Source organism: Peromyscus eremicus, chromosome 8b (genome assembly GCF_949786415.1).
Source record: "Peromyscus eremicus chromosome 8b, PerEre_H2_v1, whole genome shotgun sequence".
NCBI lineage: Eukaryota > Metazoa > Chordata > Mammalia > Rodentia > Cricetidae > Peromyscus > Peromyscus eremicus.
Window position 1 is genome coordinate 63,024,433 of NC_081424.1, and position 26,316 is coordinate 63,050,748.

Genomic DNA, 26,316 nt, shown 5'->3' on the forward strand with positions numbered 1-26,316 from the left:
CAGTCATTTGTGGGGCTTCCATTTATTTACAAAATATGAATTAAACTAGTGCAGTCTAGGCAGACAAATGTCACTTCTCTCACCTCAGTGGTTATGCCCTGGAAGTACCATATAAATGAGATGTGAATTGGATCCCATAACTTCCCTCCATACTCAAGGATTTGCTTCTCTGAAGACGACTCTTTTTATGATGCAACCATTGGACTAATTTATTCCTTATTCATACTTACCTTTCAGGCTTCTTCATCCAGTCTTTAGATTCCAAAATTTTTATCTGAGGCTTAGACTGCATTCATGATCCTAAGCCATATGCCTATACCTACTTAGCTACTGTACTTGGATGTCTAGTAGAGATCTAAACATGTCAAATATAAAACAAAGACCCTGATCTCCCCCTTCTTAAACCTAAAACACCATACAATAAAGAACCCTTTGCAAAGCAAGATGGCTGGTGATGAGGATGGAGTGACTCCCAGGCAGCCACATCTTTCCCGATAGGATCTTGACACATTGGATGTCAACAAGTTGACACACTTTCACATGAAATTATCAGCAGACAAGCTACAATTAATATTGGTACAAATGGTCACATAGCTCATGGAAAGTCCACTGTGGTAAAGTCTATTTCTGGAGTTCACACTGTCAGATTCAAAAACAAACTAGAAAGTAATATTACCATCAAGTTTGGACATGCTAATGCTAACATTTATAAACTTGATCACCCAAGTTGTCCTAGACCAGAATGTTATAGTTCATGTGGAAGTAGTACACCAGATGAGTTTCCTACAGACATCCAAGGACCAAAGGGAACTTCAAATTAGTCAGACATGTTTCCTTTGTTGACTGTCCTGGCCATGGTATTTTGATGGCTATGATGCTGAATCGCACAGCAGTAATGGATGCAGCTCTTCCGTTGATAGCTGATAATGAATCGTCCTCAGCCTCAGACTTCTGAACACCTGACTGCCACAGAAATCATGAAACTCATTTAAAGAATAAAACTGATCTGGTAAAAGAAAGTCAGTCTAAGGAGCAATATGAGAATATTCTTGCATTTGTACAAGGAACAGTAGCAGAAGGAGCACCAATTATTCCAATTTCTGCTCAGCTGAAATACAATATTGAAGTTGTCTGTGAGTACATAGTGAAGAAAATACCAGTGCCCCCTAGAGACTTTACTTCAGAACCCTGTCTCATTATTATCAGGTCATTTGATGTCAACAAATATGGCTACGAAGCTGATGACCTTAAGGGAGGTGTAGCTGGTGGTAGTATTCTAAAAGTAGTGTTAAGAGTTAGGTCAGGAGATAGAAGTGAGATCTGGTATTGTGTCCAAAGATAGTGAAGGAAAACTCATGTGTAAACCAATCTTTTCCAAAATTGTATCACTTTTTGCAGAACATAATGGTCTTCAGTATGCTTACTGTCCCAGGTGGTCTCATTGAAGTTGGAACAAATATTGACCCCACTTTGTGTAGAGCTGACAGAATGGTGGGACAAGTGCTTGGTGCAGTTGGAACTTTACCTGAAATATTCACAGAACTGGAAATTTCCTATTTCCTGCTTAGATGTCTTCTGGGCATACAAACTGAAGGAGACAAGAAAGAGCAAAGGTCCAAAAGCTGTCTAAGAATGAAGTGCTGATGGTCAACATAGGATCCCTGTCAACAGGAGGAAGAGTTAGTGCTGTCAAGGCTGAGTTGAGCAAAATTGTTTTGACTAATCCTGTGTGCACAGAAGTAATAGAATAAATTACCCTTAGCCAAAGAGTTAAGAAACGTTGGTGTGTAATTGGTTGGGATCAGATAAGAAGAGGGGTGACCATTAAGAATATTCTCATATTTTGGTGATGAAAATTTAACCTTGACTTCTAATATAGGGCCTACAAGTAAATGTCAAAAGTGGTATACTATATACTAGATTGGATTAAATCTACATTTTAGCAGAAGTTAAACATTCCAAAATAATGTCTGATTTGTCAATAAGTGAAAGTTTGAAGTGAAACTTCGCTACAACCAGATTTTGCTATAGCACACATATCATGAACCTATCTAAAATGAAAATGATCTCTTTTTTTCTTGATTCATCTGTGAGTGGCTCCATGGTGAAGGACAGTTGTTCCTGTCAAAACCAAGGACCCACACTTTCCTTGGCCCATTCCCTTTATTTGGCTTTCTATTATCTGAAATTTGAAGGGGAAGAAAGACCAATGGCTCAAATGAGCAAGGCTCTTAGAAATTGAGTGCTCATTCTCTTGCCACAGGTAACCCTTTGCTCTTAGTTTTTTCCTGGATGGGACCAGAGGAATCCAGCACCAGAATGTCTCACCCTCTTCCAGTGCCCTGAGACTATGACTCTCTTATTTATGGCTAAAATCTGAGTCTTCCTTCACTGACAAATAGTATTATAATGATGGATGACTAATGAGAGTTGACAAAGTTCTGTCCGGGTTGTGTTTTCTGGGGTCTTTGTTTTAGTAACAGAGTCTCCTGCATGATGAACAAGCACTCTACTGCTGACTACTGCCTCTAGCTGTTGTATTTGGTAGGATTATGGTGTAAACTGTGCTATTAGTAATCTTCGAGCCTTGGAAGAAATAAAGACTATTCAAAAGCAGAGTGTGTTAGTTCTAAGTCTATTCTCCACATTCCTGCAATCTTCCTGTGCTGTGCTTTTGAATTAATCATGGTTTTGCTTAATCAGATACTCCGTTAGAGCAGTGATTTTCAACTCTAGCTGACATGAGAACTGCTGGGGAATTTTTAAAAAAGGCCAGGCAATGGTAGTGCATGCCTTTAATCCTAGCACTATGGAGACAGAGGCAGGAGGATCTCTGAGTTCCAGGCCAGCCTTGTCTGTAGAATGAGTTCCAGGATGGCCAGGGCTACACAGAGAAATCTGTCTTGAAAAACTGGGGGGGGGGGGGGGGGGGAGCAACTCCTCAGTGTTGAGAAAGTTTAGGGAGTTGAGAAATATGCATACTGAATAATGATGTCACTAGCTTTTGGTAGTTTGATACTCTTGTTTGCTTTTCTTTTGATTTGCATAAAAATGGGGTTTAATTCCACAATTACTGTGTAGTGATATTTTGGATACTAAAGCTGCCTTATAGAGGTTTAGAACTGTGGCTGGGAGTCTTTAAGAGTATTGAGGAAACTATTGACATTACATATTTGATTGACTCTGAAGGTTGTATTGTAGCATGAAGAACACATTTAAATAAAACAAGGTTCTGAATTTAAAAAAAAAGAACCCTTTGCATCTTTAACTCCTTCCCATCTACCTCTATCCAGTTTGTCTAGAATATTCTGTTTTATTTGGATTTAAGATAGATCCAGAATTAAACAATTTCTCACTGCCTCCACTGCTACATCACCCTTATGCACTTCCACATCCCTTTAATTTTATTTATTAGCTTTTAAATTACTGTATAGGATTGTGTTTATAGGCTGCTTTGGACTATTGGAAAATAAGGTCCATGAAGAAGTGACTTTTTTTATGGGCTTTGTTCATCCATACACCCTGAACAGTGGCCGATATATAATGGCACTCTATAATTACTCTTTACATGAATGCATTATGTTATGTCTCCCCTCTCCTAGAATATCTTTACTGGATCATTCTCATATACAAACTCAAGGTCAAAAGGGTTGAATTTTTATTCCAAATGGGATTGTCAATGATTAAAACAAGCAAGGTTGTGACATGAGCAGATCTAAGTTTTAAATACATTGTTTAAATACTTGTTTACAGAGAAGAGATTGGAAAGGAACTGGTCTCAAAATGGGAAGATGAAGCCAGAAGTCCTCATTAAAAATAAGCAAAAGAGCTCTGAATTTAGAGCCAAAATCATTTGTAAAATATGTTAACAAATGATACAGTACAAAAAATGACTATGGGATTTTATTGATATTTAATATTCTGTAAACTTTAGCCATTTTAACAAGAATATTAGTACTACATATATTCTTGTATTTGAACACTCCCCAATTATATATGAGCATATGACCTTGTATATACTCTGTAAACTTATCACACAAAAGCGAATGAATCCCAAATATGTGCAACTAAAAATGGACATGTGTTACTTTCAATTACTGATGACAATTTATTTCAAGTATCATCTATTGCATGCTCATGTGCCACTGTCAATCTATGAAAAAATAACTCAGAACATTTAAAATTTTCTGGCTTCTCAAATGATAAAAATGTTTGGAAAAGGATAAAGCATAGTGTATTTTCTTTCATAATAACAAGTCTCTCTGCTTCCTGAGCAGGGATGATTTGTCATATTATACAGCTAACTATGATTGCCTGAGAAGTAGATCAAAGTGGTCAAAACTTAAATTTCTACACACAGACTGTGTTAAAAACAAAATTCTCTAACATTATCCAAAATGTTTTCTCTGAAAGAAAAAAGCATCTTTTTAAATTAAAACTTAAAGTGCAGAAATAAAAGAGCAAGAAATAATTAATATATTTGTAGTTTCTTCATTTAATCTTTTGTTCAAATTGCAGGCTAGAACAGGTATTTTAACTTTTTAATTATTCAAGCATAAAATGATCAATATCATTTTTGTAATGATATTGATTGCTATTATAAAATTATGATAAGGAATATAATTTATAGAATGAACTTGGATTATTTCCTAATCTAAAGATTTCTGTGAGATGGAAAAGGATCAGAAGGGTTTCACAGGCTTTTGTGTATTTTTCCTCACTCACTTCATTGAATTGTAAACAAAACCAATGAAAAAGGGAAATAAATATGGAAATGACCCTTGGGACATAAATAAAACCCCTGTATGATCTTTAGATAGGCAAGTAACTTCCAATCTTCAAGCACAAGAAGAATAATAAAACACACCCCTGTGCAACTGTATCAGTTAGCTGTCAAACACATGTGTGCCTAATTCACCTAAACAAAGCAGGCAAAGCACATGAAAGAAATGGTTCATGGGAACTGTATTAGTCAGGGTTCTCTAAAGGAACACAACTTAGGGTGTGTGTGTGTGTGTGTGTATGTGTGTGTGTGTGTGTTCATCTTATATATAAAGGAGATATAATGTCTGAGGCCCAACCTGTCCAGCAATACCTGTTTATTAAGAGAAGATCCAAGAATACAGTAATTGTTCAGGCCACAAGGCTGAATGTCTCAGCTGGTCTTCAGTGTATGCCAGAATCCTGAAGAAGTAGGCTCTAATGTCAGTGAAGGAATGGACTTGTCAGCAAGAGCAAGGGCAAGCTGGCAAAGAGAGAAATCTTCCTTCTTCTGTGTCCTTTATATACACTGCTATCAGAAAGTATGGTCCAGATTAAAGGTGGATCTTCCCACCTCAAAAGATCTAGATTTAAAGTGCATCCTTCTACTTCAAATTATATAATTAAGAAAATCAGTGGAAGTGAATTGAAGACCCAGATGTAAAGCCATGTACCTATGGACACCTGATTTCCAACAAAGAAGCCAAAATTATACAATGGAAAAAAGAAAGCACCTTCAACAAATGTGTTGATCCAACTGGATGTTGGCATGTAGAAGAATGCAAATAAATCCATGTCTATCACCTTACACAAAACTCAAGTGTATCAAAGACCTCAACATAAATTCAGATACACTGAACCTGATAGAAGAGAAAGTGGGAAATAATCTTGAATGCATTGGCACAGGAGACCACTTCCTGAACAGAACACTAATAGCACAGACACTAAGATTGACAATTAATAAATGGGACCTCTTGAAATTGAAAAGTTTCTGTAAGACAAAGGACACAATCAATAGGACAAAATGGCAGCCTACAGAATAGGAAAAGATCTTGACCAACCCCACATCTAACAGAGGACTGATCTCCAAAATATGATACTCAATAAACTAAACATCAAGAAACCAAATAATCCAATTAAAAAATGTGGTGCAGACCTAAACAGAATTCTTAACAGAAGAATCTCAAATGACTGAGAAACACTTAAGGAGATGTTCATCCTTGGCCATCAGAGAAATGCAAATCAAAAAGACTCTGAGATTCCATCTTATACCTGTCATAATGACTAAGCTCAAAAACACAAGTGACAGCTCATGCTGAACAGGTTAATGAGCAAAGTGAACATTCCTCCATTGCTGGTGGGAGAGCAAACCTGTACAGCCACTTTGGAAGTGAGTTATAATATAATATTAATTATAACTGCTTGGTCATTAGCTCAAGCTTATTATTGACTAGCTCTTACACTTAAATTAACCCATAATTCTTATCTATATTTAACCATGTGTCTTGGTACCTTTTCTCAGTTCTACCTTGTCATCTTGCTTCCTCTGTGTCTGGCTGGTGACTTCTAACTCAGCCCCTCTTCTTCCCAGAATTCTCCTCATCTGCTTGCCCTGCCTATACTTCCTACCTGGCTACTGGCCAATCAGTGTCTTATTTAACCAGTATATAAAAGCATTATCTTACAGCATTTCCCCTTTTCTCTCCAATAAAAAAGGAAGTTTTAACTTTAACATAGTAAAAATTACATATAATAGAACAGTTATCAAGCAAGATTTACAGTTACAATATCTAGTCTATTTGTATTTGGCAAAACTAAAGAAAATATTCTATCATCACTCCTATATTTGTGAGTCTAAAGTTTTATATCTAATTTATCTGTTATCATGGCCAAGGAAAATTGTAACTATCTAGTCAACTACATCAAAGACCTCAGAAGGATACAATATTACCTAAGTAAACAGGAAGAGCTTTGTAAGCAACTTCCAAAATTCTGGAAATGACAGAGACAGCTGCCTGCCTGGACAATCATCCAAAGTTCCTCTGTAACGTTGGGGCATCTGTCTTCAGCCCACAGGCCTAGAATCTTTTAGTCACTTCTTCCTGTGTCCTGTAGAATATTTGGCAGTTTCCTCTGCGAAGCAGGAACCTGAAGGACCATCTCAACTTGCAAAGTTCAGTAGTCACCTTCCTATAGGTCCTGCATGTCCAGTTTATACAACATATTGTCAATCAGTCGACATAAGGGCACTTTTTTGCCCAGTGGCTAAAGAGCAATAACTTGTGTAAAATGTTTTAAATTTCTATAGATTTTAGTTTATTACAATTTTAAAGTTAATTTTGTTATGCTGTATGTATATTTCTACTCTTGTTTAAGGTATTATATTTGTGAAACTCATTTAAAATTGTAATGTATAATTAAGAAATACAGATTAATAATTAGTCATCCATGATAAACTTATAGTCATGTTAGTTAAGTTTTTTAGGTATACATAGATATATTTCAATTAGGTAGGTAATCTTCAAACACTTAAAAGGCCTACGGAATATAGCATTTAAAATGTTTTAAGAACTTTGACTTTCTGAACATTGAGACATGTCTGCTCCTGGCAGCATCAATCTACTTTAAAGAAGATAATGGGCATTGAAGAAACTCATTATGGAGTTTGCTTTCTTTGTGGGAAAAGTTAGCCACTGGGCAAAAAAGTGCCCTTGCACACATCCTACTTCACAAATGAGTCTGTCAGATATGCTAAGCTTGTAGGCCCCAACATTGCAGAGAAACCTCAGGTGACTGTCCAGGAAGCTGGCTGTTTCTGTCATAACTCACATTTTTTTGGAAGTCACTTGTTTGCACTTCCTCTTTTATTAGGTAATATTATTTCCTTCTCAGTTCTCTGAGGAAGTTGAAGATTAAATAGTTATAGTTTTCCTTGTTAAGAAATTCAGAAAAAACTCACTAAGAGGTGTTAAGTGTATAAGTTTAAAAGACATCATAAGATAGTTTTCTGGCCGGGCGGTGGTGGCGCACGCCTTTAATCCCAGCACTCGGGAGGCAGAGCCAGGCGGATCTCTGTGAGTTCGAGGCCAGCCTGGGCTACCAAGTGAGTTCCAGGAAAGACGCAAAACTACACAGAGAAACCCTGCCTCGAAAAACCGGAAAAAAAAAAAAAGATAGTTTTCTGTTGGTAATATAAATTAGGATAGAAAGTGAATTAAGTACACTATAAACTCACCAAAATAGGATAGATAATGGAATATTTCCACTGAATTTGTCAAATGCAAATGGACTAGACATTGTTGATGTATTTATTGATTGTGTATGTTGTGTATAGTTATTGTACTTATTGTATATAGTCTTTCTTATATTAGTTTTAACTTTTTATTTTTTTATTAGACAAAAAAGGGGAAATGTGGTGATATTTTATTTGTGCTGAAATGTGATATTTTATTTGTGCTTTAATAAATAAAGCTTGGTTGGAGATCAGAGGAAAAAGCCCAGCCATTATAAGTAAACAAAGAAGTCAGGCAGTGGTAACACATGCCCTTAATCCTATCATTTAGCAGGCAGGATCTCTGTGTGTTCAAGGCCACACTGGAAACAGAGCCAGGTGTGGTAGCACACCTTAAATTCCAAAACTAGTTAACCATGGGGGTCTGGAGGTCTATACAGACAGAGAAGAAGTGACAGAGCTGTGTAGGAAGAGGAAGTGATGTAGCTGAACCGAGATATCAAATAAGATGGCAGAACAGCAAGGCCTATAGACGTGGGTAGGCAAGAAGTAACCTGCATTTGGAAACTGCAGAGTTGGTGAGGTAAAGTTGGCTGGTGGCTTTCCCTATTTCCCTGATCTCTCTCTCTCTAAGGCTTTCACCCCTATATTTGGCTCCATGGTTTTTTTTATTTAATAAGACCATTTAGAAATTCATCTACAATACTACTCTTGGGCATATACCCAAAGAATGCTCAATCAAACCACAAGGACACTTGCTCATCTACGTTCATAGCCACTTTATTTGTAATAGCCAGAACCTGGAAACAACCTAGATGTCCCTCAACCAAGCAATGAATAAAGAAAATGTGGTACATATACACAATGGAGCATCACTCAGCTTTTAAAAACAAGAACACTAGGAAATTTGAAGGCAAATGGATGGAACTAGAAAAAAAATCATCCTGAGTGGGGTAACCCAGACAGAGAAAGACAAACAAGGTATTTACTTACTCATAAGTGGATATTAGCTATAAAATAAAGGATAACTATCCTACAATCCACAGACCCAGAAAGACTAGGTAACAAAGAAGGTTCATGGAGGGAATGCCTGGATCTCCCTGGAAAGGGGAAATAAAAGAGATTTCATGAGTGGTCTTTGGATGAGTGGGAATGAGAACATGGGCAATCAGGGTAGGGAGGATGGAGGAGAAAGAGTACTGAAAGGCACTACTGGAAAGGGAGGAGCATTTTGGGGTCAGATTAAAAACCTGGCACAAAAGACTCTCCCAGGAAATCTACAAGGATGAGCCCAGCTGAAACTCCTAACAATAGCAGACATGTACTCTGAACTGGCCATCTCCTCTGACAGATTGATACCTAGCTCAATGGTCATCAGAGAGGCTTCACCCAGCAACCGATGGAAACAAATACAGACTCGCAGCCAAACATTAGGCAGAGTTCGAAGAATCCTGCAGGAGAGGAGAAGAAAGAATTGTAGGAGCAAGGGAGTCAAGAACAGCACAAGAAAACTCACAGAGTCAACTAACCTGAGCTCATAGGGGCTCACAGAGACTGAACTGACAACCAGGGACCCTGCATGGGACTGACCTAGGCACTCTGCATATGTTACAGTTGTGTAGCTTGGTCCTCTTGTGGGACTCCTAACAGTGGGAGCAGGGGCTGCCTCTGACTCTTTTACTGGCTTTTGGGACCTTACACCTCATACTGGGTCACCTTGCCCTGTCTTAATACATGAGGAGGTGCTTGGTCTTACTGCAACTTGCTATGCCATGTTTTGTGTATATTCATGGGAGACCTTCCCTTTCCTAAACAGAAATGGAGGAGGAGTGGTTTGGGGGTGGGAACAGACGGGGAGTTGGTGGAAGGACCGAGAGAAAGAAACAGAAGGGATCCAATCTAAATCAACCAAATTTAAGGTGTGGCCAGAACATTTTTATATGATTAAGACTAATCTTTTATGAAAATAATAATCATTTTATAAATCATACTTACTAGGACAGTATTTTCTGCCATGATATACAGATGTCACTGTTAGTGTCATTTTAAACATTAATGAATGAATTAAAAAGTTAAAACTAATTAAAAAATCAACCAAGCTATATTTTTGTTCTTTTAACCTATGCATCAGAAATTCTTCAGAAAATGGAGTGTTCCAATTTAAAGCTAAAGAAATTAGAAGAGTCAACATTAATGTGCTTATTTCTGTGATTTTGTGTTTCTGAGTGATTCTTTTCATATAAATTATGTAACAATCTCCTGGAGAGGGTATGGTGCACTTTCACAAGATATGTGCTACTAGGAAACACATTTCCACATCAAAGATTACAACTATTCATCCTAGAAATAAAATGAGGTCTCAGTCTCTTTCCTGGACCATCACGAAGCCACCTTATTGATCACCGTAACTTTAATCTTCTTTCTAAATTTATATTTCACATTGCCTTTCCACACAGTCAAGTCAAATCAAAAGCTTATTACAACTTTGTCCATATTGATGCCAAATTTCTTGAGCTTTTTTATTTTTTTGAATGACTTTGAAATTTGTTTCCATTTAAAATGTTTGGTGAATGAGAATTATGTCATCACAGCATGAGGTTAGCAGGCAATGAATTCACAAGAAACTACCAAGCCCTAAATGGACAAAGGCACATGGCAACTGAATGTAATGCGTGAGTCATTATCTTCTCTTGTTATAATGAGCATAATGAGACTACTGTGAAAAATCTGAATATTTTCTAAAGATTATATAGTATTGTTCCAATATTAATTTCATGACCTTGAGAAATGTACCACAGTCATAAAATAAAGTGGCCTTGTTTTATGAAATTCATGCTGAAATATTTTGTGATAATAAAAAAACAAAGCTATACATGATCATGAGTGCCTATTTAGAGAAAACATATCATAAAATTAGTTTTCTTCCTAGGTTATCACTTACTGTCCATATATATGCATCCCATAAAATATTTTATCTCAGAAGTAAAGCATCCATGTCCAATATTCCCAGAGCTAATCAAATCTTACTTTGTTTGCCTCCAAAAATGGAAATATACACAAAGGTCGAATTGCTAAAAAAAAAAAAAAATCTATGGTAATATGGTATTTTCAAAAGAAACATAATATCTTATAATGCCAAAATAATTTGTTAAAGCTACCATTATGCAAGTACATTAATTGCTAAATATTATGTTTCCTATTTGATTTGTTGCTTCTTAAGTATACTTTGGTTATACCTGCTAATGTATAGCCAGTCATTATCTCTAATAATAATTTCCATTTAAGGAACATCATAAGTACCATCTTATTTATGCTTCCAAAGAAAGTAGAGTAACTTGATATTTCTTTTCCTCCTCATAGATCACAAAATTATTCCCAAGAAATACGTATGAAATAGAAAATAGCCTACATGGTACAACAGAAAATATCAATTTATTCATCTTGTTAGAATTAATTTTCTATAATGATATGCAGTATTTTATATATCTTTTAAGCATAAAGTATAAATACCTCCATTCAAAAGCAAAGCATTGCTTTAGAATGAATTTGTTCTTAACTACATAACACCTGTTTCATTCTGTCATTACCCTTGGCCTCCTAACAGCCTCTTCTACCTCTCTCATGTAAGATTGAAGGGTCCACATTCAGCACCTTACCAAGATAGTACTATAAGCCCTGAATGTTCTTCACAAAAAAATTTCTTTTCTCTGAGGAATATTTCACCACCAAAGTCAACCAGAGTTCCAGAATGCCTTATATTAAGTATCCCAGTGCCATCTTTAAACTACTTCAATGTTGTATGGTACCTTTAGATTGAAAGTCAGGGCTTCAAAGACATAAAAACTCATGTACAATTGGTTCCCAGCCATATTCTCACTACATCTCTGAACTTAGTCAGTTAGTCCAACTATATCACTTCCCAAACACAGCTCTGCCTGTTTCTTTTTTGTAAGCTTTGTTTGTATTAACTTCATTAAATATACATATGAATGAGGTTCAGTAATGCATTTCAATACATGATTAAAATGCATAATAACCAAATACAAGCTTTCATTATCTACAACCTCCCATTTCCCAACCTAATAATCACTATTCTACATTCAGGTTAACTTTCCTTGTTCATTTCTATGGCAAAAATGTTGTACAAGTGACTTCATTCATATTGTTTGTCCCACTGTTTTAGTCTGTAGTCTCGTGAGCCTCTATTCAGTCAAGTCTTGAAAAATGTACCCATCTTTCAAGGCCCAATTCAAATGCCTGTCCCATGAGTGTAACTTAGTCCTTCCTTCAGTCTTCCCTTTTCTGATCTTACAGAATCGTTTTCATAACACATTCTGCTTCTCAACGTCCAAATTATATTTTAATTTTTATTTAGAACAAAACAACTACAGAACTTTACATAAAATAGATCCTTATAAATGCTACGTCCTAATTAGGCAAACTGAAAACAATCACACACTCTAAAGATAAAAAGTATCCAAAAATTTTTGTAGTAGAAATTCCTATCATTTAGGCTGATGAGTGCTTTTTGTGTGTAGAGGAATGCTTGCATTGTGCATGGAAGTCCTTGGGTTGAGTCACAACACTGAAAAAAATAAAAAAGATCTTTTATAAGACAGATTCTAATAAAAATGCAACTTTCACTTCTCATTTTTAAGTGTCATAACCAAGAGTTAGGAAGTTGATTATTTGATTCTAAGTTTAATACAAAAATACAAATTAAGTCCACATTATTTTTGAGATTCTTTTCCTGTTGTATTTTGTTCAAGGTATTTTCCCCAAAATAGGTTGAGAACCATAGTGTTGAGAAGAGACCTCAAAAACAGGGCTACTGAGCACAAGAGGGATTGGGGAGGGCGAATGACTGAAACTTGCTCCCAGGGACTGGAGAAAATTAAAAAATAAAAAGAAAATAAAAAAGGTTAGAATCCATTAGTCTTCTGTGCTAGTCATCCTCGCCTTTATCCTTCTCTCCTTCCTCCCCTTCATCATCATCTCCATCTTCTTCACCTTCATCTTCATCCCCTTCCTCATCAATATCTTCCAAGACTTCTTCTTCATCATCATCATCATCATCATCATCGTCATCATCATCATCATCATCTGCCTCTCCTTCTTCATCATCCAAATAGTACTGCAAGGGGTTTGGCCAAATATCATCTTTGATGACCTCTCCTAACTCATCTGCACCTGCATCAGAATGGTCATTGAACCAGGTGAAGAAGCTCTCTGGCTCTTCATGCTGCCTCTTCCTGTTGGCCTTATTCTGTGTTTGACTTGAGTGTTTTGTCATATCCTTTCCAGATTTCCATTTGATTTCAGTGGACTTTGAAGATGGGTCACTGTAGCTAGAGTTTTCCTGCCTGGCCCACAGTCAGGACAAATCTCTGTCATCCGCCTGTCCCACAGCTGCTCAAACCCAACCAAGTAAACATAGAGACTTATATTGCTTACAAACTGTATGGCCATGGCAGGCTTCTTGCTAACTGTTCTTATATCTTAAATTAATCCATTTCTATAAATCTATACCTTGCCATGTGGCTCGAGGCTTACTGGCATCTTCACATGCTGCTTGTCATGGCGGTGGCTGGCAGTGTCTCCTTCCACCTTCCTCTTCTCTCAATTCTCCTCTCTGTTAGTCCCACCTATACTTCCTTCCTGGCCCCTGGCCAATCAGTGTTTGATTTATTTACCAATCAGAGCACATACAGGCCATCCCACAGCAGGTCACCACTCCGTTACTGAAATTTAATAGGATTTTGTTCTAAAAAATAGCAACTTGTTTCAGGTGCTAGGACTGAACTCTGGGCCTAGTGTACAGTGGCTACAACAAGAGCACACATGATTTGTGTGGGCATGTGGATGTGTAGTGTATGGGAATGAATCCTGGTTGGGACATATGCTACACAAGTGATCTATTATTGAACTCTACTCTCAACTCAAAAGCAGCAGTTTTGAATTTAAAAAAAATTGCATCCCACTTCTAGAGCTTCTGCTGCTATGACTACATTTTACCTTTGTAAAGAATGGTAACATACAAAGATCAAGTGATAATAGAAATATCATTATAAGACCACACATAAAAATTAACCCATTACAAAGAATTAAACTTTAATTAGATGAATAAAATTCCTTACACTTCAATTTTATCTAACAGGAAATATATAAAAATCTCTGAAAGAAGAAAAGTGGAATATTTTAAGTCATTTTTAGATAATATTAATAATCTTCTTTAACTAGAATAGTCTGATAGTGGCCACAATATAATAACTACTACTAATATTTTTTTCATATTTCATTTGGGTAACAACATCTTGCCATGGGCTTCAAATCTGAAGGTTTCCATAGCTAAATTCATGATTTTCATTTCTGCCTTTAACCTATATCTTGTGATATCTGTCAGAGTTAACTGTATAGGTGCGTATTATTCTCCTAACCTATAAACTTCACAGCATTCCTGAAAAACACCTTCCCAAGTGTCCCACAAGCCAGTATGCCCTGTCAATTCTATGTCATTTCTTTCCTACCTGGCCAAGCTTGCCTCTATGTTCTCTGTACTTGTTTTATTGTCTCTCAAGTAGACTTATGCATAGATTGAACACACTGCTGACCTCATCCCACCAGCTTTCACTTTGGTACAAATACCTATACTACTCTAAGAATTATCTCTATAATGGGGTTGGATGCTTAAGTGGAGAGGGGATGGGAAAGTAGGGTAGAGGAGGGGCAAAGGAAGGGATAATTAGAACTAAGGATATTTGGAAAAAGCTATATAGAAACATTGTTTTATAAGCTTCCTAAAGATACATTTTTCATATAAAAGAATTTATTACTCCATATAGGGCATAGTGCTCCTCTAAGAAGCCATAGGTTTCCCAGTGCCAGATATAGGATACCTTTCTTTGGAGTTGTTGGTCAGGGGTATCCAGAAGACACCATAACAACAAAGGTTATTGTTACTGCTTTTGGCTGCCCATCAGATATTGATGGTAAGACTTTATTATAGAAGATGTCTCATACTTTGGTCATGGGACATGGATAAATCAACTTGATACTAACCAGTATGAAGGCCCACAAAGGTTTCCTAGTGAAAGTTGAGCTTGCTTTACCCAGCAGAGCTATATTAGAGGATTGCTTGACCATGTGCATGGTTTCTAGGTGATTGGAAGGGTCTACACTTGGCTGAGCTAGGGGGAGATCTTTTGCTCCAGCCCTTGGTATTCCTGTAAATATCACTTTAGAAGAGACAGAAGGGGCCAGTGGATAAGGATCCAGGTCCTCCCAAGGTTATCTTGTGTTTCAATCTGTTTCTCTCCCCCTCTATCTTCCTATCTAAATCTCTTATCCCTCACTCTCAAGAGTACCCTGGGGTAAAATGTGGGAACCAGTCTCTAGGCTGGCCTTCCACAAACCAGGGAGCTTCCTCCATGATGTCTAGCTTTTTCATGGTACCTGAAGGTACTGTGCAATTTGCTGGGGGAGAAAATTCCTCCATCACATTGGCCTGTAGGTAAGGCTTTAGGAACATTTTCTTTATTAATAATTGATGTGGGAACACTAGCCAGCTGGAGACGGTGCCACCCCTGGGCAGGAGGTTACAATTTATTTAAAAAGCAAGCTGAACAGGTCATGGAAAGTGAGCAAATAAGCAGTCTTCCTATGCTTCAAATCCTTGAACTTCTGCCCTAACTTCCTTCATGATGGTGTGCAAGCTGCAAAATGAAATAAACCTTTCCTTCCCATGCTGTTTTTTGGTCATACTATTTATCACAGCAATAGAGAAACGAACTAGGACACTAATTCATGAAAGAAGAACTGAGGGGTTGGGGATTTAGCTCAGTGGTAGAGCGCTTACTTAGCAAGTGCAAGGCCCTGGGTTCAGTCCTCAGCTCTGAGAGAAGAAGAAGAAGAAGAAGGAGGAGGAGGAGGAGGAGGAGGAGGAGGAGGAGGAGGAGGAGGAGGAGGAGGAGGAGAAGGAGGAGGAGGAGGAGGAGGAGGAGAAGGAGGAGGAGGAGGAGGAGAAGGAGAAGGAGAAGGAGAAGGAGAAGGAGAAGGAGAAGGAGAAGGAGAAGGAGAAGGAGAAGGAGAAGGAGAAGGAGAAGGAGAAGAAAACTGAACAGGCATACTACAGAATCACCTGTCAAGTTCTAAGAATAAATTCAGAATCCTGGTTCATCAGAAGAGTTCAGAGAGTTTTTACTGTCATTTCTAAAGAAAAATACACTGTTGTTGGATTTAAATTCTAGTTGGATAAAGCATGGCTTAGATGTTGTGTACAACTACATCCGATCTAAAGATCATGTTTGTTTTCTACATCCTTAGAGAATTCTATTTTTATTTCAGCTTTTAAATCATAAAATATTTGAAAAATATAAGCAAGAATTTTAGTATAATGCTATGGTGGTGTCTCCCAAAGGGAGTGGTACTATTGGGAGGTCTGGTCTTGTGGGAAGAAGAGGGCTTTGAAGTTTCATATATGCTCAAGCCTCCCTCAGTGTGACATGGAGTCCAATTCCTGTTGCCTTCTGATCAAGATGTAGCCAGTACCATGTCTGCCTGCACAATACGATGCTCCCCACCATGATGATAATGGATTTAACCTCTGAAACTGTAAGCTGCCACCTCAATTAAATGTTTTCCTTTATAATAGTTGCCATGGTCATGGCGTCTATTCACAACAATAGAAACCCTAAGACAAATGCCATGTTTTCAATGAATTTTTTTACCACATGGTATGTAAATTTGCTCTAATCTCCTTGTAGATCCTTAGACATTCACGTGCTTAAGATTCACTCCCTGAAAAGTACAGGGTTAATTCTTTTACCTAATTAAAATCTTCCATGGCTAGGGTCATTGGCTGAGCCAAGTGGCATCATGCTTATAATCCCAGCACTCAAGAGACTGAGCCATGGACCAACAAGATAATTAACAAGCAAAAGCACTAGCTCCAAAGTTCGATTATCTGAATTCAATCCCTAGCACCCACATGGTGGAAAGGGTGGTCCAGCTCCCCAGGTTTTCCTCTACCTCACATATGCACTGTAATACATGCTCCTCATACATACATGCATGTAGGCATGAATAAGTAAAAGCATGCATGCATACATACTTACATATGTGCATACCAAAAAGGCCATAAAAGAAGGTGCAATGAATGAGAAATTTTAAATGAAGTAAACAAGGAAAACCAGTAAGGAATGGAAACATACCCCAAGTGAATCAAGATTATAAAGATACTCCTGTCCCTAGGCTGGAAAAACAAAAATAGTTCTTGGTTCCCGATAGAATTCTGGCTCCTGGAGGAGACTATGTGAGACTATCTGTATCCTTTTAGATGGTTTATGGATTTGTATATAGATACATAAAGTCATACAAATATATGACATGACATGAAAGTAGAAGTAAAACTGGAGATTAAAAAGTACAATTGGAAATGGGAGGAGCAAGAAAAGGGAAAGTAGGAAGATAATTGGATATATATCTCAAAGTACAAGAACTTCAGAAGTTCACATTCATGTCTCTGATTTACTAGACATAGATCTCTATAATAACTTGATTACACATTTACATCATTGGTACATTTTCTACCAAGTTACCCCAGATGCAAAAATTTATTCCTTTAGAGACTCAATTAACTGGGTTAACATATTAACTGAAATAAAATGGATACAATCATATCAATTAATCAAAAGATATAACTTATAGTTAAATATTTCTTGGAAATATTAACAAATAATGTCAAAAGCCATTTTTTCTGCTTGCAAAATTTTATCATTCCAAACTTGTAGCTCATAACATAATAGTGAGACTTACAGTGCCTTCCCTTTAGACATGTTCATATGCAGGTATGGAGTTCCTAGTCAATGAAATATTTATTTTAAGAATTATATGTTGATTAAAATAATTTTGAAAGCTGAGCTAAAACTGTCTTTCTTTGGAGGTTTTCATTCTTTACATGTAAAATTCAACAAAATCAATACACAAAACATTATTGCTATAAAGCAAGTTTACCCAGGTCAGTAAGATAATTGTCAGATTATTATAAAGCAGAACTAGTGCATTAGGAAATATAATATCAGCTTATGAATATGGGGAAAGACCCTAGATGCAGCTGTTGTAGTTTTCATACTATGGGCACAGTGGTAAGAGACAAAAGCCCTGCTTTCTTGAAGCATGCATTCCAATGGGAGGGGAGACAGGGTAAATGATAATGAAAAGAAATTATCTGATCCATTTTAGTAACAAAAATTGGGGTATCTAGACAGATCCAACAAAATACTTGTGTAATTTTGTTGATGAAAATTATGGAATGTTATTAAAAACCACAGCATCTAAATAAGGAACTGTGTTGATTGATGCTTTATAGTGAAGCCAGTTCATCTTAAATGAAATACAACTTCAACCAACATATGGTAAAGGAGACAACAGTAAAATCAGCATGTACAGTTCAAAGGGGCCAATAATGAAAGATTTGGAGAAAGAGTGCACCTTAAGAAATCAAGATTTTATTGATAAAGTAAGTCAGATATTGTTGCTTTAATCAAAGATAAAAAAAAATCAATGGAGTATACTACAAAGTCCAAACTATGTCTGAGCACATTTAACATAAGACTGAGGCCATATAAGAATCCAGGACTGAGACAGAGAGATGGCTCAGCACATACAAAGTGTTTGCCACCAAGCCTGACAACCTGAGTTCAGTCCCCAGAATCAAAACAGAAGGAGAGGACAGCCTCACACAGTTGCCCTCTAACCCCCTCATGTGCCATGGTATACACAGGCCCACATATGCACACACGATAATGATAGTAATCAATTTTAAAATTAAGGACACGAGATTTCCCATTATACAAATAGATCCCAGTGAGATACTTATTTACATGGGGGAAAATGACCAGAAGCATCAAATGTTTGTACTCTAAGAACACATTTTATCTATTTGCTTTTTTGTTGCTGTGACCAAATACTTGACAAGAATAAATTAAGAAAGAACAGTTTCTTTTTGCTACAGTTCAAGGGGATGCAGCCCATCATTGTGGGGAAGGCATTGTAGCAAGATGGCGAGGAAGCAGGTAACACAGTAATAGAAGGGAGTGGAGAGCAGCCCTATGGTTCAATGACCCTCACATTTAAGGTGGGTCTTTCCACTTAAGTGAAACTTTCTGGAGGCATTCTTATAGACATACTGACAGATGTGTTTCCATGGTGAGTCTGAAACTACTCAAATTGATAATAAAGATTAACCACAGCAGGGTAGGAAAAGACTTCTTACAAAAAAAATATTAAATAAACACAAAGGAAAATGCTTGATACATTTGACTTCATTAAAATTACAAGCCTATGCATGACAACAGACATTATAAAAAGGTAAAATGACAAGACCACCTGCCAAGAGAATATTTACAAGATAAAGAAGCTTCAGATCATTCCCACGCAGGATACATAAGCATGCACAGCAATCAACATAATAAACAATCCTATGGGGGGGAAAGTAAATGAGGTAAACTGGCAATTTTCAAATGAAGAAACATGAATGAAGAAAAGATGTTCATATTCACCATAGTCAGAGGAACTCAAAATAAAACAACCACCCAATAAAATAATTTAAATATATCCCAATAACAAGTGTAAGTAAAAACAAATCATTAAAAGTACTTGGAGATAAATTTAGTATTGCCCATTAAACTTAAAAATATTCTGTTTGGGTGGGAGCTCCACCTCAATCCCCTGCACCCTGGCATCCCTATACCCAAAGAGTCTGGAATGTTTGGAAGGAGTCTGGTGGAAGATTCACCTCAGCTCCCTTCCCCATCTCTTTCCCTAAACCTGCCCCTTCAAAGCCTGCCAAACACAGCTCCTCCTCCAGAGAGGCTCAGGACGACTCCCACAGGGGATACATAAGTGGTATCCCTGAAAACAGACTTGTGGTTCTTCCAGTCTCCGTCCCCTTCTCCTCTCTGCAGGGCTGGGGAATCACCCAGGAGTGCTTTACTCATTAAACCTGCACTTTTCCTGATTTGGTTTGTTGCGACGCTGGAGAGGCCTCAGAAAGCCTAAAACTCATCATATGTATCACTCATGACAATGGATTTACATTTTATTGTTAGAAAAAAACTCAGAGCACATAATTGAAAATACTTTTGTGGAGCACTACAGTTTTTAATATTACTTTTATAAAAGGTAAAATCAGAAGATTTACCATGAAATAATAAAATGGGATCTTAAAAACCTTTGAAAATAATAAATAGAGATCAATGAAAGCAACCAATTTAGAGCAAAGCATGAGACTTGCTCCTGTAGTCCCAACACTGGGAGAGTGGACTGGAGGATTGCTATGAGTTTAAGACCAACATGGGACACATGTGGACTATAGGTTAGTTTAGTCTGGACTACAGAGTCAGATCATATCTCAACAAATAAATCAAAAGCTATTTGGGCAGTCCATGCTAGCCATTTGAAGTTTCATTTTCACCATTCCCTCCATCTGGAAAAGAAACAAGTCACCATTCTTTTTTTTCTTTAATAATTTTTTTAGATAATAATATAACAACATCAATTCCCTACAAACCTTCTCTGTGTCTCACTTTCTCTCTTACAAGTTGTAACCCACAAAACAGATAGATAAACAGATAGATAGATGATAGATAGATGATAGATAGATAGATGATAGATAATAGATGATAGACAGATGATAGCTATATTAAATGATATATAGATGATTTATATAAGATAGATGATAGATTGCTTGATGATAGATGATAATAGATGATGATAGATGATAGATACATAGATGTGTATATGTGTGTAGGTGTGTGTATAACATAGTCAGTCTATATAATATTACTTGTACGTATATGTTTTCAAGGCTGATCATCTGATATGGGATAACCAATTGCTGTGAAATAATCCTTCTGTACACTGTAAATTATTCTGTGATTGGTTTAATAAAGAATCTGAATTACCAATAGCTGGACAGGATAAGGTTAGTTGGGAAATCAGACTAAGGATACTGGGAAGAAGAAGGCCTGAGTCAGAGGAGTCACCAGGAGATGCAGAGGAAACAAGACATGCTGGAGGACAGGTAAAGACATGAGCCACATGGCAATATGTAGATTAACAGAAATTAGTTAATTTAAATTGTTAAGAGCTAGTTAGTAACAAGCCTAAGCTACAGCTGTGCATTTATAATTAATATTAAGTCTCCATGTTGGTTATTTGGAAACTGGCAGGCAGCAAAGAAAAGTCTGCCTATAACCAATTGGTGCATTCTTCCCTGGGGAAGACTATTTCTCCTGCTCACAGCATTCCTTAGTGGCTTTTAGCTCTTTGTGTAGAGTTGAGGCCTCCTGGGCTTTTCCCTTTCCACATTAGTATGTCTATTGGTACTGTCTTTGTTCAGGTCATGTTTAGGTTGAGATGTTAATGAGACCTCATGTATGTAGATTCTCTGACATTTCTAGGAGATACAATCTCACAACAAACTTCCAGTTCCTCTGCCTTCTACAGTCTTCCCATGCCCTCTTCTACAATGTTCTCTGAGCTTTAGTTATTGGAGTTGTAGATGTATCAATTGGGACTGTGCTTCACAATTCTGCATTTTGATCTGTTGTGGTTTTCTATAATGGCCTCCATCTGTTGCAAAGAAGGGTTTTCTTGATGAGGAGTAAGAACTAAATGTATCTGTAGGTATAAGATAAATATTTATAGTGTAGTTGGGACTTACTCTGATTATGTAAAATGGTAGCTGTAGGTTCTCCTCCAATAGCTTCACTAGCCCTGAGTGGTTGGCTACGCTTCCAATAATAGACATGATTTCTCTTTTGTTGAGTGAGCCTCAAGTCCAATTAGAAATCTGTTGCTCACTGCCAAGGTATGTTTGCCACTACTGCACCTGTAGGTTTATTGCGCTGTGGTTGTTGTTGTGGTCACAGGCATCATAGATTGGTAAGACTATTGGTTGCTACCCTCCTTTGGAAGCTTGCATGGTGCCTTCTAGACCATGAAAGCTAGTTCTCAGATTATACATAATTTTCTTCTTCTGTTTGTGAACACCCAGTTTTTCTAGCACTATTTCTCTTCAGTGTATGTTTTTGGCATTTTTTTTCAATACCAAATGGCTGAAACTATGTGTACTCATGTTTTGTCTCAGCCAGCACAGCTGTGGGTGCTGTGGGATGTTCTGTATGGCAAATGTGTTGTTGATTAGTCAATAAATAAAACACTGATTGGCCATTGGCTAGGCAGGAAGTGTAGGCGGGACAAGGAGGAGAATAAAGCTGGGAAGTGGAAGGCTGAGTCAGAGAGACACTGCCAGCCGCCATGATGACAAACAGCATGTAATGATGCCGGTAAGCCATGAGCCATGTGGCAAGGTATAAATTTATAGAAATGGATTAATTTAAGCTGTAAGAACAGTTAGCAAGAAGCCTGCCACTGCCATACAGTTTGCGACCAATATAAGTCTCTGTGTTTACTTGGCTGGGTCTGAGCTGCTGTGGGACTAGCAGGTGATAGAGATTTGTCCTGACTGTGGGCCAGGCAGGAAAACTTCAGCTACATGTGGGCATCATGGGAACCTGGAAAAGAAGACAGTACTAGACAAAAACATAAGACTCTAGGTTTAGAGCCGGGCGGCGCACGCCTTTAATCCAGGCACTCGGGAGGCAGAGCCAGGCGGATCTCTGTGAGTTCGAGGCCAGCCTGGTCTCCCAAGCGAGTTCCAGGAAAGGCGCAAAGCTGCACAGAGAAACCCTGTCTCGAAAAACCAAAAAAAAAAAAAAAAAAAAAAAAAAAAAAAAAAAAGACTCTAGGTTTACTTGAAGAATGAACTTTTTTTTAATTTTTTTCCTACTACTGTTTATATATTGTCTTTCTGGCTCCTAGAGATTTCATTTCAAGCAAAACTCCAGCAAACAGTTATCTTTACCCCCCTTATTATTATTATTCTGTACTTCCCTGCCTTTGTGGGCTTGTTTTGCCCCTGGGGACATTTCTCTGAGTCTTTATTTTGTGCCTGGGTCCGTGTTTGTCCCTGAGAAAGAACCACAAATCATCAAACCCCAACAATGTTTGATATTAGATTTTGTTTCATTGGTCGACATGTCTGTTTTTGTGCCAGTTCCATAGTTTTTATTACTACAGCTCTGTAATGTATCTTGAGATCTGGAATGATAATACTCCAGGATTGTTTTGGGGTTTTTTTTGTTATTATTGCTGTTGTTTTGCTCAGGATTAGATATCTAAAGTCCCTCAGGTTTCCATAAAAATTTTAGGATAGTTATTTCTATTTCTGTGAAGAATAAGATGGGGATTTTCATTGGGGTTGCACTGAATCTGTAAAAGGCTTTTGGTAGAATTGCTCAAAAACCACTCAGTGAGTCTGTGCATCTCAGATATATGGACAGTGATAAAAACCAAACTGTCTGAGGTCAGCCATCCATGTGTTTTTCTGCTCTTGTTCACCTCAAACAAGTTACTGAACTTCTCAGAGCCTTGGTTTCCTCTTCTGTAAAATTAGGACAACAATAATCATGCTTAAAAGCAGCCGGTGGTGTTTTTGCCCATAATATCCAACCAGGAAATATGATCTATGTATCGCTCCTTATTCCCAACAGTAAGCACTAGAAGATCTGAGTTAGATGCATATTTACATTGTCTCAAATACACAGAACAGAATGAATCATGGCTGCCCTCTGTCCCCTGCTGGTGATAAATTACAGAAGTGATTTAGGTTGGTTTGTGTCTTATCTTTAGTCTTCAACTACAAAATAAGTAAATGAGCCAGGATAAACTGGAAGCACACTGTAACACTTAACACTTTTACTGTCCTTATGTTTGTCTTTATATTTTAAGTGTACGGTGTGTGAGTGTGTGTGTATATGTATGTGTGTGTGTGTGTGAGTGTGTGTATGTATGTGTGTGTGAGTGTGTATGTATGTGTGAGTGTGTGTGAGTGTGTGTATGTATGTGTGTATGTATGTGTGTATGTGTGTATGTATGTGTGTGTATTTAAATGTATATATGTGTGTATGTATGTATGTGTGTGTGAGTGTGTATGTATGTGTGTATGTATGTATGTGTGTGTATGTATGTGTGTGAGTGTGTGTGTATGTAAATGTGTGTATGTATGTGTGTGTGTATGTATGTATGTGTGTGAGTGTGTGTGTATGTATGTGTGTATGTATGTGTGTGAGTGTGTGTATGTATGTGGGTGAGTGTGTGTATGTATGTGGGTGAGTGTGTGTGTATGTAAATGTGTGTATGTATGTGTGTGTATGTATGTGTGTGTGAGTGTGAGTGTGTGTATGTATGTGTGTGAGTGTGTGTGTGTGAGTGTGTGTGTAGGTTTGTGCACATGAATGAAGTGCCAGAAAGGGGCATTGGATCCTTAAAGCTTCAGTTACAAGTGGTTGTGAGCTGTCTAGTATGGTGCTAGTAGCCAACACACAACCACTAAGCCATCTCTCCAGAATTATAATTTGACTCTTGAAAAATCAAAGACTTACTGAAGGTATCTATAAGTAGTATTTTTTTCTTTGTAGTGCTGGGAATCAAACTCAGGGCCTCATTCATACTAGACAAGTACTCAACCACTGAGCTAAAAACTCAAACCCTTGTTAATTTTTTAGTTCATTTGTGTTTTGGCTTTTGGGGTGGGGTTTTACTCTGTACTCCATGTGGGCTTGGAATTCATTATCTGTGTGCAGGCGTCACTGAAACTCACAGGACCCTTCAATCTCCCTAGCACCTATAACACAGGCCTGACCACTAATGGTAACTTATACAGAAACAGTTAAAGCACACATTTGAAACATCAATGGCAGATGAGAAACCTGAAAGAACTAGAGGTCTGTCAACATAATGTCTCTATTTAACAAGGAGAAAACAGAAGGTCAAGTGGAAAAGCCATACTTGTGTCTCATCCTAGTTGATGGCATGTCAGGTTTTCATGGGGCATAGGCTTTGTGCCCAATTTGATGCTGGATGGTGAGAAGTGAAACAATGCTCACTTTCAAGGAAACTGTAGTCTGGTTCTTGGGAAACACAGGAGCCCACACAAGCCATGAATTCTAGTTGTGCATTATAAAAGCTAGAAAACTTGCTACAGTGGTTCCTAAGGAAGCATAAGTGATAAGCCTTTGGCATTGTTCATTGAAATGACCCCCTGACTAAGTTTGGATCTAAATGTATAGATAGAATTCACAAAGGTGAAATAATCTAATTCTAAAATAGATATACCAACCTCTGTTCTAAAGCACATGAAATAGCTGAATTATATATAACTCATGTATGAATTACTGAAATTTTAAATTACAGATCTCACTCTGTGTTTGAGTCCTTAATTATTAGTATAATCTTACCCTTTTTAAATTGGTAGCAAAACTTGTGTAAAATCGTTGCATTTTCCAGCTCATTTTTAGAAATAAATTTCAACCACATAAAACCTTACTTACATCTCTTATTCTGAGTTTTCTGGAAAGCAAGATCTCTGATTTTATTGTCTTAATTATTTTTATTGTTAATAACACATTTCTGATAAAAGTAGAAATGGTTATTGAGTATAAATCCTGTCTTTATATTCTTCAGTTTATTTTTTCAAAAAGAAAGACAGCAACATAAAAATAAACTTTAAAAACAATACATGGCCCTACCATAGCTGGGACCTGTGTTGATATCCTTGGCTTGTGTTACCACCAAGGGCCATTTGGATGCCCATGGTCTGGGCTGCCACCTGAAGCCATGTTGATGTCTGAGGGCCATGCTGTTGCCAAGGCATACTAATCTGGGTGGCCTGCACTGCAACGAGCCTGAGGTGTGGCTGAGCGCCATGTCTGAGTTCATGGTCCTACTGCAGCTGGGGTCTGTGTTGATGTCCGTGGCCTGTGTTACCACCAGGGGCTGTGGAAGAGCTGGCCCTAGTGTCCTGGGCACCATAGAAATCATTGCTCCCACCCCACTGGTGCCTCAGTGGGAGAGTTGTCACCCCCTATCCAGGGAGAACTAGTCCCAATGACATGGGCATGGGAGAGCTGGCCCAACCTTTGATGGCTCTGGGAGAACTGCCCCCCACCCCTGACTCCACTCCTCCCCGTCTCCCTACTCTTCCTCCCCATCCCACCCCATCCCTGCTCACCAGCTGCCACAAAGGAAGAGCAGGGCCCCAACCCCCACCACGCATGGGAGAGCTAGCTCCCCCGACCACGGCTTGGGCTCAGCAGAGCTGACTCTGACCCTTGACTGAGTCCAGGTCCTGGTGGAGGCCTGGACTGACCAACTCAGCTACCACCTAGGCCCACATTCAGGACTATGAGTTGGCCCACCCC

General features: G+C 37.9%; 1 pseudogene; it reads left to right on the top strand.

The window, feature by feature from the left end:
- Positions 1–444: 444 nt before the first annotated feature.
- Positions 445–1,850, top strand: LOC131918397 (eukaryotic translation initiation factor 2 subunit 3-like; annotated as a pseudogene).
- The last annotated feature ends 24,466 nt before the right edge of the window (positions 1,851–26,316 follow it).